The sequence below is a fragment of the Rutidosis leptorrhynchoides genome, chromosome 7 (assembly GCF_046630445.1).
Source record: "Rutidosis leptorrhynchoides isolate AG116_Rl617_1_P2 chromosome 7, CSIRO_AGI_Rlap_v1, whole genome shotgun sequence".
Lineage (NCBI taxonomy): Eukaryota > Viridiplantae > Streptophyta > Magnoliopsida > Asterales > Asteraceae > Rutidosis > Rutidosis leptorrhynchoides.
Genome location: NC_092339.1, coordinates 28,498,845 through 28,518,155, shown reverse-complemented (window position 1 = coordinate 28,518,155; position 19,311 = coordinate 28,498,845).

The window sequence follows — 19,311 nt, the reverse complement described above, 5'->3', positions numbered from 1 at the left end:
TTAATCACAATTTCGACACCACAGCTAACTAAGTGTGGGAAGGTTCGAGTCTTTTTAGGGTAATATATATTTCTGTTAGAGTTAGTTATTCTGTTTTCGTGTAGTTTCCGAGAATGGAATCCGAATGGTCTTTCCCTAGCAGACCCTAAAGAACTAGTCTTCTCCCCCCATTCTGAATTTTTATATTTTTTAGGTTTTACGAGATGAAGAATTCCTTTGATCTGAACCATGGTCTAATGCTACACGCTATGATTACTAAACGTAATAATGATACACTTCCAAGTGAACTGGTATCATTCATAAGAGCCAAAATGGACGGAGTAAGAAAAGAACTCAGAAAAGATCATCATAAGATACATTTTGGTAAAGGAAAATCAAAATCCGCAACAAAAAGAAGAGCACGACACCTTGAAATATGTTATAAATGCGGAAAATGGTCACACGAAGGTAAATGTTCAAATAATCAAACATATTCAAATACCAAATTTGTTACTCTATGTAGAGAAGGACCGTTTATATGTTTAAAAGAAAAGATATTGAAGAATCGAGGTTACGCTTATGTAGCTATGGAGAACCAAATCACACGACTCTCCTATGAGTCAGCTAAAGCAGGTCTCTGAGAATTCTATCTCACAGGTAAGTATGTACAGTTTTTATTTTTATTTTTTTTGCTTTTAACCTTTTGATAATAAAAGCTGAATCGTTCGCTATATATATATTTATTACATCACTGTAAAATTTATTGATATCAATAAAATTAGGTATGCTAACCGAAATTATTGATATCATACAAAAATTTATTACATCACTGTAAAATTTACCGTTTATTCTTAAGGTATAAATATCTTTAATCAATCAACCCAAAATATTTCAGAAATTCGTCAGGAGTAAAACTAGGTCGTTGAACCGAAATTACTTTACCGAAAAGAGGGGCGTATGTTTTTGATAATATTTGATTGATTAAAGTGGGATAAAAGACCAAAAAGATTTTTAATTTTTTTTACCATGTTTTTAAAATTAATATAAATATTAAATTATTATTGTAAACTTTTTAAAATCAATATATTTAAGTTTGTACCTATTTGAAAAATTAATATTTTTAATATAAGTTTGTATGTATAAAAACAAAAATATAATATAAGTTTGGTGTGATTTTTTAAAATATTAATAATATGAATTTTTAATTTTTTGCATTTTAAATTAAAGTTTGGTGTGAATTTAAAAACAAAAATTTACTTTATTTCACTAAGTTAAAAATATGATTTTTAAAATTCGTCGTGAGTTGAAAACTAGGTCGTTGAACCGAAATTGCTTTACCCAAGGGAGGGACGAGAACTTTTATTATCATTTTTTTTAATCTTATTGAATTAAAGTATGCCAAAAACATTTAAAAAACCCAAAAATATTTGCTTTTAAAACCGCGCTTAAAAGTGACAAAATTTTAAAACTTTGTTGAGAGACAGACTAGGACAACGATCCAAAACGCCCTCATTCTAAAAAGAAACAAAATTTTAAATTTATTGATTTATGTTTTAAAAGTATAAGGTTTTATAAAAAAAAAAAATACCCATGGCGATCGCATGGGGTTTGGCCTTCATTTCCATGCGGTCGCATGGAGACCAATTTCAGGTCAGGAACAAAAGTTCCAGCGGGTATGCTGCTGCATCACAAACACACACAAAATACACGAACCTACTCCCAAACTCTCTAAATTTTCATCAATTTTTCACCAAAATCAACCAAATTTCTTGCTATAATCCGCTCTAATCATGAATTTGATAAGAAGTTTATCAAGAAGGGTAACAATTACACTCCTAAACATCTTTAAATTTGATTTTTAATGTTCTTGAGCTATAATTTACCTAATTTGATTTTGTTAATTTCTAGTGTAATTAGAGTTAAATTGTTAGTATATTATGCATGTATAACCTAGATTGATGCTATTTAACATGATTTAAAGCCAAAAAGTTCAAAATTTTTAGGAATCTAGGGTTTGTGTTCTTGAGCAATTTGGGGCTTTTTGATATAAACAGGTTATGGCCGATTTTTGTCATGAATTATTGCTAAATTAAGTAGTGTAACGTGTTTAGGTAGCTAAATGATCCAAACTTTGACCCTAAACATGATTTTTGAGAATTAAAGTAGACTTTCTAGGTCTAAATTCATGAACTTGATTAAATTGATGTAAATACCATTTGAAACTTATTTAATTGCTAGTAATGGTTATTTTAACATGTTATTTAAGTTGAATGCTTATGAACTTTGTAAACATTTTCATATATGCTTATTTGAAAAAGTGTAGAATTGTTAAAATTGTGAAAATGTGTATAAGTTTAATTTTGATTAAACATGTTATTGTAATTGTTTCAAGTTGTTATTTTGCTAACACTAATGCATATTTGGATGCACAAAATTTGTGTTTATTGTGTTTTGCAGAGATTTACTAATACTGATGGTGCATCATCATCATCTAGACAACCTGCTCCAGAACCTGAACTAGAAATGCAATATGAACCTGAACAGGAGCAACAACAGGAACAACAACAACAACCTAATCAACACGTATCTTATTATAATCCGTAACAAGAATATGTTGATGCCTACGTATTATTTCCAATGCATCCGATAGTACAACACCCAACGATTCATGAAGAACAGTTGCATCCCAATTTGAGATTTGATTAGAGTTGGAGAGATTACCCGACATATCAAAGTAACAAATTCAAACTGGTAACGAAAAATGTAGAAGTGCCAAGGGTAATCGATTGGGAGCCTTTGGAAAGGGTCCAACTAGCTAACTCACTTAGACAGCATTTGATCCAAAGGTATGGCAGCTCTTCTTTTCCCGATTGGGAACGTTTATTCACCATTCGTAGGCCTGTATATAAGGAATGGTGCGTTGAGCTTATGAGTACTATTTCACTTAATGCGGATGTAGTTAGGTTAGATGATAGAAGTTTTCTTAGATTTATACTTGGCCGTAGGATGTACAGGATGTCCATGCTGGACATGGCCAGGGCTTTACAGATATATACGCCCGCTGAATTACTATTACCCGATTGTACAAATTTGATTTATCATGGTGAAAGGGTAGATAGGAATTTTGATGCTAACGCCGTCTGGAGGCGTATGTCAGATTATAATGTTTTTGGGCGGGCAGGATGTAACGACCCGTCAAAATCGCTATTGACGCGGCACGTTAATCATTGATTCCACAGTGAGGTTTTGACCTCTATATGATACGTTTTGATAAAATATTGCATTCATTAAAATAAGTAACTTTCTAAACATAGAAAGTTATAAACATGTGGGCAAGTGCTTAGGTATAAGCAAAACCCCGAAATACATAAGTCTTTAATTTACAGGTTGACATCACAGTCCAATTATTTATTACACAACGCAGTTTTATTTTGAATGCAATAAACTTTGTACAAAGCATGAGAGACTCCATGCAGGCAACAAGCACATCACAGCGGAAGCATTCTAAGAACCTGAGAATAAAACATGCTAAAAATTCAACACGAATGTTGGTGAGTTATAGGTTTAATTGCTCGAGTCATAAACATATATAAAGATAGACCACAAGATTTCATCAAAAGTTAATAGATTCTACGTAACAAAGCACCCTGGCAACTAAACTTAACGCTATAGTGATAATTACCCCATTCGTTTTAATACACGCAAACCAACGTGTCTTAAACTCAAATAACATACGTCCGTTAAAAGGCTAGCGCTCTAGCTCGGACGGGGATGTCAAGCCCTATGGATCCATATACAATTATTCGCGCCCACCAGTCCATATCCTATGTACTGGCAGCTACTAGTTACCAACGCTAAGGGATTTTTGGTTTAACTCAGTGTAGAATTTAGTATGTACTTGTGTCTTATCGCGTTTAAAATAAATTGCATGTATTCTCAGCCCAACAATATTTAAAGTATTTAAAAAGGGAGACTATAACTCACAGTTCAATATTGTGATTCAATATTGTAGGGAAATAGCGTAGACGTAATGATGGTAGACGACTGTATGGTTGGCCTTGGATTCTAGAACAATACCCCGAACAATACCCAATATTACCTTAGCTTGAAACGGTTTGAAACCCGAATTAAAATACCCTCGTAAATACCTTATTATTATTAAACTTAAATTATAATATTAAAATTATAAATATCTTATCGTTTACAGAAGGAAGAAAAGAAATTGGGTTGAGTAACTCGTCGAACAAACTGGCGTATTTATAATACTTTTTCATTTACTGTAGCTCATGCGATCGCATGAGTTTTCAGTGTTTTTGCCATGCGATCGCATGTCATTTTGTTTCTAGTTCGTCGACATCAAATAGTGCTACTGTAGCAATTCACTGTAGCAAAGTCAATTTTACTGTAGCACTGTAGCAAAGTACGATTTCACTGTAGCAAATAGTGTTTTACTGTAGGAAAGTCGTTTTTACTTGTACATATACATATATACATACATATAATTGTTCATGAATCGTCGAGAGTAGTCAAAGGTAATTGTATATATGAACAGTTCTAAAATTTTGAGACTCAATCTAACAGACTTTGTTTAACGTGCCAAAATAATAAATCGTATAGAGAATTGGTTTAAATTAGTCGAAATTTTCCGGGTCATCACAGTACCTCCCCGTTAAAGAAAATTTCGTCCCGAAATTTTTGAGTAGTACCTGTTTCATGAGCGATATCAGTGAACAAATGTGGATACTTTTGCTTCATTTGATCTTCACGTTCCCAAGTAAACTCGGGTCCTCGTCTTGCGTTCCAACGAACTCTAACTATCGGTATTTTGCTTTGTTTTAATTGTTTGACCTCACGGTCCATGATTTCAACAGGTTCTTCGACAAAATGGAGTTTATAATTAATTCGTATTTCGTCAAGAGGAATTATGACATCCTCTTCAGCTAAACATTTCTTCAAATTTGACACGTGAAATGTGTCGTGAACACTACTAAGTTCTTGCGGTAGCTTTAATCGATAAGCAACTGCTCCAATTCTTTCGGTGATTTCAAAGGGTCCTACGTACCTAGGACTTAGCTTTCCTCGTTTACCGAATCGTACAACGCCTTTCCAGAGTGACACTTTCAACATGACTTTGTCGCCCACTTGAAATTCTAGCGGTTTTCTTCTTACATCAGCATAACTCTTTTGGCGACTCATGGCCGTTTTCAATCGCTGTTGTATTTGAATGATCTTTTCGGTGGTTTCGTGAATAATTTCTGGTCCAGTAAGTAGTCTTTCTCCTACTTCACTCCAACAGATAGGAGATCTGCACTTTCTACCGTAAAGTGCTTCAAATGGTGCTGCGTTGATGCTCGTATGATAGCTGTTATTGTATGAAAATTCTGCCAACGGTAAGTGTCGATCCCAACTGGTTCCAAAGTCAATCACGCATGCCCGTAACATGTCTTCCAATGTTTGTATTGTTCTTTCACTTTGACCATCTGTCTGTGGGTGATAAGCGGTGCTCATATCTAATCGAGTTCCCAATGCTTTTTGTAATGATTGCCAAAAACGTGATGTGAATCGGGTGTCACGATCAGATATGATGGAGATAGGTACACCATGCCTGGAAACTACTTCCTTCAAATATAGGCGTGCTAATTTCTCCATACTATCTGTCTCCTTTATTGGTAGGAAGTGAGCTGATTTAGTTAGACGATCAACTATCACCCAAATAGTATCATGACTACTTGCAGTCCTTGGCAATTTCGTAATGAAATCCATGGTTATTCTTTCCCATTTCCACTGCGGAATTTCTGGTTGTTGTAGTAATCCTGACGGCTTTTGGTGCTCAGCTTTGACCTTTGCACACGTCAAACATTTGCTTACATAAGTAGCAATTTCTGTCTTCATATTAGGCCACCAATAAAACTTCTTGAGATCGTGGTACATTTTCCCATTTCCTGGGTGAATTGAGTACCTCGTTTTGTGTGCTTCATCCAGTACTAGTTGCCTTAGGTTACCATGTTTTGGTACCCATATCCTACCAGCAAAATACAGGGTTCCATCGGCTTTTACTTCAAGTTGTTTTTCTAACCCTTTGCTCATTTCGCCTTTTTCGTTTTCTTCTTTTAAAGCTTCTAACTGTGCTGCTTGAATTTGCTTTGTGAGATCAGTACGAATTGTAATATTCAAAGCTCGAACCCTAAGAGGTTTTACTCTTTATTTTCGACTTAAGGCATCAGCTACAACATTAGCCTTTCCGGGGTGGTAACGGATTTCACAATCGTAATCGTTTAACAACTCTACCCAGCGACGTTGCCTCATATTGAGTTGTTTTTGATCAAAAATATGCTGAAGACTCTTATGGTCAGTGTACACTGTACACTTGGTGCCATATAGATAGTGTCTCCATATTTTGAGTGCAAAAACTACTGCTCCAAGTTCTAAATGCGTCGTATAGTTCTTTTCATGAATTTTTAGTTGTCGTGAGGCATATGCGATGACTTTTGTGCATTGCATTAATACACATCCTAAACCTTGGCGTGAAGCATCACAATAGATCACGAAATCATCATTTCCTTCCGGTAATGACAAAATGGGTGCAGACGTTAACTTCTTCTTTAATAACTGGAATGAGGATTCCTGTTCTGTGGACCAATCATACTTCTTTCCCTTTTGAGTCAATGCAGTTAAGGGTTTGGCGATTCTAGAGAAATCTTGAATGAATCTTCGGTAGTAACCAGCAAGACCTAAGAATTGGCGAATTTGTGTTGGAGTCTTCGGGATTTCCCATTTACTAATGGCTTCGATCTTGGCGGGGTCAACTTTAATTCCATGTTTACTGACAACATGGCCCAAAAATTGTACTTCTTGTAACCAGAAATCACACTTCGAAAATTTTGCGTACAATTCTTCTTTCTTGAGTATCTCTAGTACCAGTCTTAAGTGTTGCTCATGTTCTTCCTTGTTCTTTGAGTAAATCAATATGTCGTCGATAAAAACAATAACAAATTTGTCTAAATACGGTCTACAGATGCGATTCATTAGATCCATGAATACTGCTGGAGCATTAGTTAATCCAAAAGGCATGACTAGGAACTCATAGTGACCGTAACGGGTTCTGAACGCGGTTTTAGGAACATCTTCTTCCTTCACTCTCAGTTGATGATATCCGGAGCGTAGATCAATCTTAGAATAAACACTTGATCCTTGCAATTGATCAAACAAATCATCAATCCTCGGTAATAGGTACCGATTCTTGATCGTTAATTTGTTTAATTCTCGGTAATCTATGCACATTCTCATAGATCCATCCTTCTTCTTGACGAACAGAATAGGAGCACCCCAAGGTGAAAAACTAGGACGAATAAATCCACGGTCCGATAATTCTTGCAACTGGTCTTGTAATTCTTGCATTTCTGAAGGTGCAAGTCTATATGGAGATCGGGCTGCAGGTGCAGCTCCTGGTATGAGATCAATCTGGAATTCTACACATCTATGTGGAGGTAGCCCCGGTAATTCTTCTGGAAATACTCCGGGATATTCTCTTACAACCGGAATGTCATTAATGCTTCTTTCTTCAGTATCGATCTTCTTTATGTGTGCCAGAATAGCATAACAACCTTTTCTTATAAGTTTCTAGGCCTTCATACAGCTGATAAAGTTCAGCTTTGAGTTGCTCTTCTCCCCATAAATCATTAATGACGTTTCATCCTTACGAGGGATGCGGATTGCTTTCTCAGCGCAAACAACTTCCGCTCTTGTTTTGGACATCCAGTCCATGCCAACGATTACGTCAAAACTTCCTAATTCTACGGGTATCAAATCGATTTTGAAGGTTTCACCAGCGAGATTCATTTCGCAACCATGGCAAATTTTATCGGCTTTTATCAGTTTACCATTAGCTAATTCAATAGTATATTTATCGTCTAGAGGTAATGATGCACATTTTAGTTTAAAACTAAAGTCTTTACACATATAACTTCTATCAGCACCCGTATCAAACATAATAGAAGCTAGTTGATTATTAACGGTAAACGTACCCGTGACAAGATTAGGATCCTCACGTGCTTTACTGGCACTAACATTAAATGCCCTCCCAAGTGCGGGTTCTTTGTTCTTCTCCTTATCAGGGCATTGATTTATAAAGTGACCAGACTTCCCACATCCAAAACATTTCTTGACATCGGTCAGTTTTGTCTTTACTTCAGAAACGGTGGCATAACAATCTTTCGCCACATGTCCTTTCTTGTTGCACTTATCACAGACCACTTGACAATAACCTGCATGATGTGTGTAACATCTTTTGCAGAACGGATGGGGTCCCTTATAGTTTGGACTTGCAGTTGCCCCATCTTGTTTACCTTTAAAAGTTTCTTGTTTCTTCAGGTGAGTACTTTTGCCCTTATAGTCTTCCCATTTCCTCTTTCCTTCCGTTGTCTTGACTTCGGTAATTGGTGCCTTAATCGAACTCTCTGTGATCTGGTCCATGAGTTGGTGTGCCATTGTCATGGCTTCCTGCATCGTATTCGGTTTGGACGATGTAACATTTCCTTTGATATTGATCGATAAACCGTCAATATACATTTCTATCTTTCGTTTCTCATTTGGCACTAATTCGAGACACAACAAGGCTAGTTCCATGAAACGCTTTTCATAGTTATTGAGATTCGCGCCGATAACCTTCAGATTACGTAACTCGGATTCCATTTTTCTGATCTCGTTTCGAGGACAGTACTCCTCGATTAGCATCTTTTTCAGTTCTTCCCAAGAGATATCATATGCCGTATCTATTCCTTCTGCTTTAGCATAATTGTTCCACCAAGTAAGTGCACCATCTTGCAATGTGCACGAAGCATACTTTGACTTGTCTCCGTTCGCACAATTACTGATTTTGAAAACGGACTCCATCTTTTCAAACCATCGGGTTAGACCGACTGGTCCCTCAGTTCCACTAAACGTCTGTGGTTTGCATCCTTGAAAAGTTTTGTATGAGCATCCGTTTCGTGAATTTGTGTTTACGGCTGCTGCTTTAGCTGCTGCTTTAGCTGCTGCTTCGGCTGTTGCTTTTGCTGCTTCGGTTGCAGCAATTCTTTCATTCACACGTTTCTCGACTAGTTGCTCAAACTCAGCATCCGACATTTGAGACATGTTTCTTCAATAAACACAACAGATATAATTTAATCATATAGAATATTATAGGTAAAATGAGTAGTCAATAGTTAATCGTAGCATATTAATAATATGAACCGATTATTATAAAAGCCTTTTCTTCTTATTAGCATTTTATAATTATTTCTAGGGTATTACCTACCCGTTAAGTTCATACATAATAGCTAGTACAAGGAATTAACTACTAAAATCCTAATAATATTCCACTATGAAAAATTATAGCGAGTTACTACATTATTATGTAATAATAATAGTAAGAAGTAGTAATAATACAAATAATCATTCCATGCATTTATTATTAATAAACCAAAATAATACAATACCATACAATACTGATATTTTACATATGCTTATTTTACATAACAAGATAGAGTAGCACACATAAGTAATAAAATAGCGCATGGAAGATTTATGGTTGCGAGGTCATTCATTCAGAACTATCAGAAACTTCTTCCCATTTGGTTCTCTCTGCCAATTGTTTGTGTGCACATGGTCCGACAGACATTCTGGCAGTGTATTTTATTTTTAGTTGGGGTTTTGAGGTACCCGTTACCTCAGTGGGTTTAATACAATAAGGGTGGTTACGGATCGAATGGTCCTGTTCTTTTTTAATAATTAAGGACATTTTATTATTGTGGTTGTTTTTATTATCTATAGCAAGTTGAAATTTCTCCTTAGTGATCTCTTTTATTTCATTAGCAAAATCCTCCTCCTTACTGATTTCGTCTGATGACGAACTGTCTGAGTCATGTGTAGGAGAATATGATGACGAACTGCAAGAATATGTACCGGTGGTCATGAACCGAAATCTGCCAGGCGTAATCGGCACAACCCGCCCGTCGGCGGTATATCTGGACCAATGTCCATATTTGTTTAGAAATGGACGATCCTCGTTTACTCCAGGGATCATGGGTCCATGCCAACGATACTGTGGCTCTGGAAAACTAAAGCTGGGTGGAGCTGGAACCTCCTCTGGGTTTACCGGGAGTTGAGATTGCCCGGCTAACACAATTTCTTCTTTAATAGGTATTGGAACGCCCTTTTTAGTTGTGGATAGAATAGATTCAGTGTCCGATTCCGAGTCGTACAAAATGATAGGATTAGAAGAAGTCATCTATCACATAATTGAAACAACAATTACGTTAGCATATAAATATATCACATATAATGTTTTTGACCAAATGATAAGTAAAAATCAGTAAAAACAGATATGGTCATAGTCCAGACTCACTAATGCATCCTAACAATTACCAGTTAAACACACTAATGTAATTTCTGGTTCCCTATGACCTCAAGCTCTGATACCAACTGTAACGACCCGTCAAAATCGCTATTGACGCGGCACGTTAATCATTGATTCCACAGTGAGGTTTTGACCTCTATATGATACGTTTTGATAAAATATTGCATTCATTAAAATAAGTAACTTTCTAAACATAGAAAGTTATAAACATGTGGGCAAGTGCTTAGGTATAAGCAAAACCCCGAAATACATAAGTCTTTAATTTACAGGTTGACATCACAGTCCAATTATTTATTACACAACGCAGTTTTATTTTGAATGCAATAAACTTTGTACAAAGCATGAGAGACTCCATGCAGGCAACAAGCACATCACAGCGGAAGCATTCTAAGAACCTGAGAATAAAACATGCTAAAAATTCAACACGAATGTTGGTGAGTTATAGGTTTAATTGCTCGAGTCATAAACATATATAAAGATAGACCACAAGATTTCATCAAAAGTTAATAGATTCTACGTAACAGAGCACCCTGGCAACTAAACTTAACGCTATAGTGATAATTACCCCATTCGTTTTAATACACGCAAACCAACGTGTCTTAAACTCAAATAACATACGTCCGTTAAAAGGCTAGCGCTCTAGCTCGGACGGGGATGTCAAGCCCTATGGATCCATATACAATTATTCGCGCCCACCAGTCCATATCCTATGTACTGGCAGCTACTAGTTACCAAAGCTAAGGGATTTTCGGTTTAACTCAGTGTAGAATTTAGTATGTACTTGTGTCTTATCGCGTTTAAAATAAATTGCATGTATTCTCAGCCCAAAAATATTTAAAGTATTTAAAAAGGGAGACTATAACTCACAGTTCAATATTGTGATTCAATATTGTAGGGAAATAGCGTAGACGTAATGATGGTAGACGACTGTATGGTTGGCCTTGGATTCTAGAACAATACCCCGAACAATACCCAATATTACCTTAGCTTGAAACGGTTTGAAACCCGAATTAAAATACCCTCGTAAATACCTTATTATTATTAAACTTAAATTATAATATTAAAATTATAAATATCTTATCGTTTACAGAAGGAAGAAAAGAAATTGGGGTGAGTAACTCGTCGAACAAACTGGCGTATTTATAATACTTTTTCATTTACTGTAGCTCATGCGATCGCATGAGTTTTCAGTGTTTTTGCCATGCGATCGCATGGCGTTTTGTTTCTAGTTCGTCGACATCAAATAGTGCTACTGTAGCAATTCACTGTAGCAAAGTCAATTTTACTGTAGCACTGTAGCAAAGTACGATTTCACTGTAGCAAATAGTGTTTTACTGTAGGAAAGTCGTTTTTACTTGTACATATACATATATACATACATATAATTGTTCATGAATCGTCGAGAGTAGTCAAAGGTAATTGTATATATGAACAGTTCTAAAATTTTGAGACTCAATCTAACAGACTTTGTTTAACGTGCCAAAATAATAAATCGTATAGAGAATTGGTTTAAATTAGTCGAAATTTTCCGGGTCATCACACAGGAACACACTCCTACTTACATATTCACAGAGCCGAGCTTCGTATAATTCATAGATTTCTGGCTAACTCGATTACACAGAGAGGTCACAACAAGGAGAAAATGACCTTACATGATTTATTTTACCTTAAGTGTATTCGAGACCCAAGTGGCTTTGTTAATATCCCCTACTGTGTTGGTTTTTATTTGTCTAAGATAGTGGAAGGAATACAGGAAGGGAGAATAATAGGAGGAGGTATTTTTGTTACTCTCATTGGAGAGTATTTGGGTGTAGATAGGGATCAAGGGGGTCCACTCTTGGTTTTTAGGGAACATGATGATACTTTAGGATTGAAGGTCTATCAGGGTGCTAAGGTATTGAAGAGCAGACGCAATCAGGCAGTACCATATGTGTAGCGACCCAACCAAATCATGTTTGACGGCGCCGTCTACGTAGGCCCCATTACATGGTCATAAGTCTTTAAGACAAAGTTTGACCGAAAATATGTCGCATTCATTTCATAAGTGTGAGTGTTTCAAAGTTTACAAAAGTAGTTTCCATATCTAGTACATAACGATGTTTAAAGTACAAATGAAACACGTGCGACACAGTTTAAAGTAGTCAAAAGACGCTCCACGATATGCAAGTATACTCGACATCCAAAGAAAGTATCAAAAAGAAAGTGCGGAAGCATGTATCACCTAATGTTCAAGGACCTGAGAAAAACATAGAAATCTGTCAACGAAAACGCTGGTGAAATCATAGGTTTAAGTAAGTAAGTGAGTAAAAGTAAGTCGAACCACAAGATTTACATCAATGATAAATAGTAATACATTCTAAAAGTTAATATTCACGAGTACCCAATTATCAAGGCTTAACATTCCGTCTGTTGATACCCCATTAATAGTGCTAGAACAACACTGTTTCCTGAAAATATATTTCATCCGTAGACGGTAGTGAACCGTCCTAGATGAGGGTTTGTCAAACCCATATGGCCATACAACATCAGTTCACGCCTACACTTACACACTGCAAGAGTAACTAATGATAATCGAATTGAGAATTTCGTTCTAAACTCGTATGTAGAATGTTTGTTTTCCTCTACTTGTGTTCACTTAGTTTAAAAGTAATGTTTATGTTTTCTCATCCCAAATGTAAGTTCAAAACAGTAAAAGTGGGACTATGATCTCACCTTGAGCGCAAGAGTAAATAAGTACTTCGACAAGTAACGTGTGCAAAGAACAATGCTAGTCTTGACCTAAACAAATAGGTTGTATCAATAATAGTCACGATTGGTCAAAGATGTTCAATTAGTCCTATGGCTCGTTACGACTCGATTATGTAGCATGTGAATCAATTTGTCAAGTTTCATGCAAGATACAAGTATAGAAACAAGTTAGGAATGTTGCATAATCATTTGGTTAAGTTTGACAAAAAGTCAAACTTTGGTCGGTCAAAGTCAAAGAAAAAGTCAACACGTTCGGGTCGGGTCCCGAACTATTTTTCTGAGGTTTTTAATCATATATGAGCATGTTAGAACAAGTTACATGTGAATCGAAGGTGCATAGCATAGCAAACATTATTCGAAAATTGACAAAGTTGGACAGACCACTTTGGAGCGCCGCGCGGGTTTATGGCGCACCGTGCCATTACCTGTGCAGAGATATCTGGCAGTTTTTAAGTTTTATGCACGAACCTAACTTCAAACAATCACCATTTATGACCCGCAAACAACCAAAACATGTATCTTATATCATCGGAAAGGTATTTTAACAAGAAAAACAACTAAACACATTTTAACAATCACATTTACTTTTACAACAACCAAAATCACATTCAAAGCTCCTCATTAAATGCATTCAAGTTCATAAATGAAATTTAATGATTCGGCAACCAATTTACATGAATGATATGCCGTTTCGAAGGTGATCGAGCATACAATACAACCTAACACTTACAAATAACATTTCATGTCATTCAAAGCATTAAATGTTCACATTAAATTCTATCAAACCCTAACCAACAACATCAAAATCACTAATCATGTTTATGAAGTTTTCTAAAACAACCTACACATCAAATTGAAGCTAGTGATACTAGGAACACATTTAATACATGCATTTATAACATTTAACAACATTCAAACAACCAAATCACCAAATCACCAAATCAAACACACCAAAGTTCATATTCAAACTAGTTACTTCAAATAACGAAATCGAACATATAAATCATATATTCATGTTAGACTTGAGCCATAGATACTAATTAACAACTTTATAACTTAAAAACATCAAGAACACAAAATCTAGTAATTTTAGAAAGTTACCCAAATGTAATGAAATCGGTATGGAATCGAAGAGGAAGTTGCAAGGATTTCAAATATGTAATTTGTTTTGATTGATGCTTGCTCGATTTGATTTAGATGATGATTCTTCAAATTGGAGAATTGAAAGAAAATATGGAAGTAGAAGAAGAAAAGGGAAATGAAAAAGAAAAGATGGGGTGGGGGTTGACTAGTCAAAGGCTAGTCACCTCTTTGATCACTTGGCAAAACTAGTCCCTCAAGTTTGGTTTCGGGTGCGTAAAATTTCCTAAACAATGTAATTTAAAACGCGTATTAACGGGAGATGTTATAAACATATAACGGAGTTTAAAATAGTATAATGGAAAAAGGTGAGATGTTACATTACCTACTCCTTAAAAGAAATTTTGTCCCGAAATTTAAGTAGGCGTAGTAGACGTTGTTTCTTCCTCGGGATCTTGCGTTTCCGGAACCAGAAACAAGTGAGGGTATTTCCTTTGCATTTGGTCCTTCCTTTCCCAAGTAAACTTGGGTCCCCTTTTGGCTTTCCAACGGACTTTAACAATCAGAATTCGGCTTTGTTTCAATGTCTTGACGGAGGTGTCCACAATTTCTACCGGTTCTTCCACAAAATGAAGCTTGTCGTCAATAGTAAGTTCCTCGAGAGGGATGACGATATCGGGTTCGGCAAGACCCTTTTTCAAGTTAGATACGTGGAAGGTAGGATGAACAGAGTTCAATTGAGGCGGAAGATCTAAACAATAAGCAACGGTTCCAATACGCTCCAAGATTTCGAAAGGACCAATATACCGCGGATTTAGCTTCCCGCGTTTCCCAAAACGGATTACACCCTTCCAAGGTGCAACTTTTAACATTACTCGGTCACCGACTTGAAATTCAAGGTCGTTGCATCTTTTATCGGTATAGCACTTTTGACGACTCCGGGCCGTCCGAAGTCTATCTCTGATTTGAACAATCTTCTCGGTGGTTTTGTAAATGAGTTCGGGTCCAGTGATTTGCACGTCGCCTACCTCGGCCCAACAAAGAGGTGAATGACATTTTTGACTATATAGCGCTTCAAAAGGTGCGGCTTTAATACTCGCGTGATAACTATTGTTGTAAGAGAACTCGGCGAGAGGTAAGTGCTTGTCCCAAGCTTTTCCAAAATCAACCACGCAAGCTCGTAACATGTCCTCTAAGGTTTGAATTGTACGTTCGCTTTGTCCATCGGTTTGAGGTTGATATGCTGTGCTCATATCTAAACGCGTTCCCAACGCTTCTTGCAAGGTACGCCAAAATCTAGAAACAAAACGGCCATCTCGGTCGGAGATAATCGATAAAGGTACACCGTGTCGGGCTACGATCTCCTTGATGTAAAGTTGTGCAAGTTTCTCCATTTTGTCCGTTTCTTTCATGGCAAGGAAGTGTGCGGATTTGGTAAGACGGTCAACAATAATCCTAATAGTATCATAACCGCCGACGTTTTTGGTAGCTTGGTGATAAAATCCATCGTTATCCTTTCCCGCTTTCATTGCGGGATTTCGGGTTGTTGAAGTAATCCGGACGGTCTTTGGTGTTCGGCTTTGACTTTGGAACATGTCAAACAGTTGGAAACATAAGTAGCTACGTCCCTTTTGATGTTCGGCCACCAATATTGTTGTTTAAGGTCATGGTACATCTTATTGGCACCGGGGTGGATCGAGTATCGTGACTTATGGGCTTCATCTAAAATAAGACTTCGTAGGTCCCCATATCTAGGCACCCAAATCCTTCCGGCGAAATATCGAAGTCCGGTCTCCCTAACTTCGAATCAAGAGACGAGAATATTCAAGAGCTCGTGTGAAACGTTTTCATCCTTGAGAGCCTCATCTTGGGCTACCCGAATTTGGCTATTGAGGTTTGTGTGAATGGTAATGTTTAAAGCTCGTACAAGAAGAGGCCCCGCTCTTTCCTTTCGACTTAAAGCATCGGCTACTACATTTGCCTTTCCGGGATGGTAGCGAAGCTCGCAATCGTAATCGTTTAAGGTTTCAATCCACCTTCGTTGTCTCATGTTTAGTTGCTTTTGATCGAAGATGTGTTGGAGACTTTTGTGATCGGTAAAGATAGTACTCTTGGTTCCATAAAGATAGTGTTTCCACATTTTTAGTGCAAAGACAACGGCCCCGAGTTCGAGATCATGTGTCGTGTAGTTTCGTTCATGAATTTTGAGTTGTCGAGAAGCATAAGAAATGACTTTCGTTCATTGCATCAACACACACCCAAAACCATGTTTCGAGGCGTCTCAATACACAACAAAATCATCGTTGCCTTCGGGAAGTGACAAGATAGGAGCGGTGGTTAGCTTCGTTTTCAAAATTTGAAATGCAGATTCTTGTTCGGTTGCCCAAACGAATTTTCTTCCCTTATGAGTTAACGCGGCTAGAGGACGAGCGATCAAAGAGAAATCTTTGATAAATCTACGATAGTATCCGACAAGACCCAAGAATTGACGAATGTGAGTAGGAGTAGTAGGAGTCTCCCATTTACTAATGGCTTCGATTTTTGATGGATCGACTTTAATACCTTGATCACTTACAACATGACCAAGAAATTGAACTTCCTTCAACCAAAATTCACACTTGGAGAATTTGGCATAGAGTCGTTCTTGTCTTAAAAGTTCAAGCACAAGTCGGAGGTGTTCCTCGTGTTCTTCTTCGCTTTTAGAATAAACCAAAATATCATCGATGAACACGATAACGAATTTGTCAAGATACGGTTTGCACACGCGGTTCATATGATCCATGAACACCGCCGGTGCGTTAGTGAGACCAAATGGCATGACAAGGAATTCATAACTACCATATTGAGTTCGGAAAGCGGTTTTGGAGACATCTTCCCCCTTAACCCTTAATTGATGATAACCCGAGCGGAGATCGATTTTTGAATATACACAAGACCCTTGTAGTTGATCAAAGAGGTCATCGATGCGAGGAAGAGGATATCGGTTCTTAACCGTCAATTTGTTTAGTTCACGATAATCAATGCACATTCGTAGGGATCCGTATTTCTTTTTAACAAACAAAATCGGAGCGCCCCAAGGTGAATGGCTAGGTTGGATAAAACCACGATCAAGTAGTTCTTGGATTTGACTTTGCAATTCTTGCATTTCGGATGGAGCGAGTCTATATGGTGCACGTGCTACGGGTGCGGCTCCCGGAATGAGATCGATTTGGAATTCAACCGGTCGATGGGGTGGAAGACCCGGCAATTCGTCGAGAAATACATCGGAATAGTCACTAACAATTGGCACATCATCGATATGCTTCTCATCGGACTCGACTTTCTTAACGTGAGCAAGGATCGCAAAACAACCCTTACGGAGTAGTTTTCTAACTTTAATGCATGAAACGAGGTTGAGTCCGGTGCAACTCTTATCACCATAAACAATCAAAGGTTCACCATTCTCGATAGGAATTCGGATTGCATTAAGATCACAAAGGATGTGAGATTTTGTTTTGGCTAACCAATTCATACTGATTATTACATCAAAGCTTCCTAGTTCCATGGGTATCAAGTCAATTTCAAACTCATTACCCAAAATGTTTAATGTGCACCCCCGGTAATATGTGTCGGCACTTAATAGTTTCCCGTTGGCCACTTCAATGGTATAAGTGGTATCTAGTGGGAGTGGTGGAGTTCTAAAAGAATGAATCAAAGTCTTGGATACAAAGCATTTATCGGCACCCAAATCGAATAAACAAGTAACATAAGTGTTGTCGAGAAGAAACGTACCCGTGACTAATTCATTGTCATCTCAGGCTTCCTCGGTGTTGATGTTGAAAGCTCGGCCGCGCGTATTGGAGTTATCTTTCTTCTTCGAGCATGCGTTTCTATAATCGCCCGTTTGGCCACATTCGTAACAAGTAACCGTTTTTGGAGGATTGGGCCCTTTTCGAGCGATGGGGGCGGCGCTTGTGCAATTGTTGGCCTTATGACCAACTCCTTGGCACCGATGGCAAATTAGCTTGCCGCATTCACCCGAGTGGTGCTTGTGACATTTTTTGCAAAAAGGTTGAATTCCGGCATAACCTTTCTTGCCGTCGTTGTTGAAAGGCTTTTTGGTGAAGGTGTTGTTGTTGTAGTTGCTTGATGGAGTGGCTTCCCATTTACTTTTGTTGCCACCCAATTTGTCTTCGACCTTAGGAGCCGGCACTACGATTTCATCAACCGTTTCAATCAATTGGCGGGCCATGTTCAAAGCGGCTTGGTGATTAACGGGTTTGGATGACATCACTCCTTGTTTGATGCTTTTTGGAAGACCGTCCATATAGAGTTCAACCCTTTGAGATTCGGGGTTCACGAGATTAGGACACATCAAGGATAGTTCGGCGAAGCGTTGGTTGTAGGCCTTGAGATCGTTTTCGACCGCCTTCAAAGTTCTTAGCTCTTGTTCGAGCTTTCGGGTTTCTGCGCGAGGGAAATATTCAACAATCATCTTTTCCCTTAAATCGGCCCAAGAGAGGGCATGAGCTTCATCGGTACCCACCGATTGTATATAGGTGTTCCACCATGTGAGGGCGACACCGACGAAAGTGTGAGAGGAGTATTTGACCTTGTCTTTGAAATGTCCCGTTCTTATTGATTAAAAACGTTCCATATTAATTGATTTCGTTGCGAGGTTTTGACCTCTATATGAGACGTTTTTCAATGACTGCATTCATTTAAAACAAACCATAACCTTTATTTCATAAATAAAGGTTTAAAAAGCTTTACGTAGATTATCAAATAATGATAATCTAAAATATCCTGTTTACACACGACCATTACATAATGGTTTACAATACAAATATGTTACATCGAAATCAGTTTCTTGAATGCAGTTTTTACACAATATCATACAAACATGGACTCCAAATCTTGTCCTTATTTTAGTATGCAACAGCGGAAGCTCTTAGTATTCACCTGAGAATAAACATGCTTTAAACGTCAACAAAAAATGTTGGTGAGTTATAGGTTTAACTTATATATATTAAATCGTAACAATAGACCACAAGATTTCATATTTCAATACACATCCCATACATAGAGATAAAAATCATTCATATGGTGAACACCTGGTAATCGACATT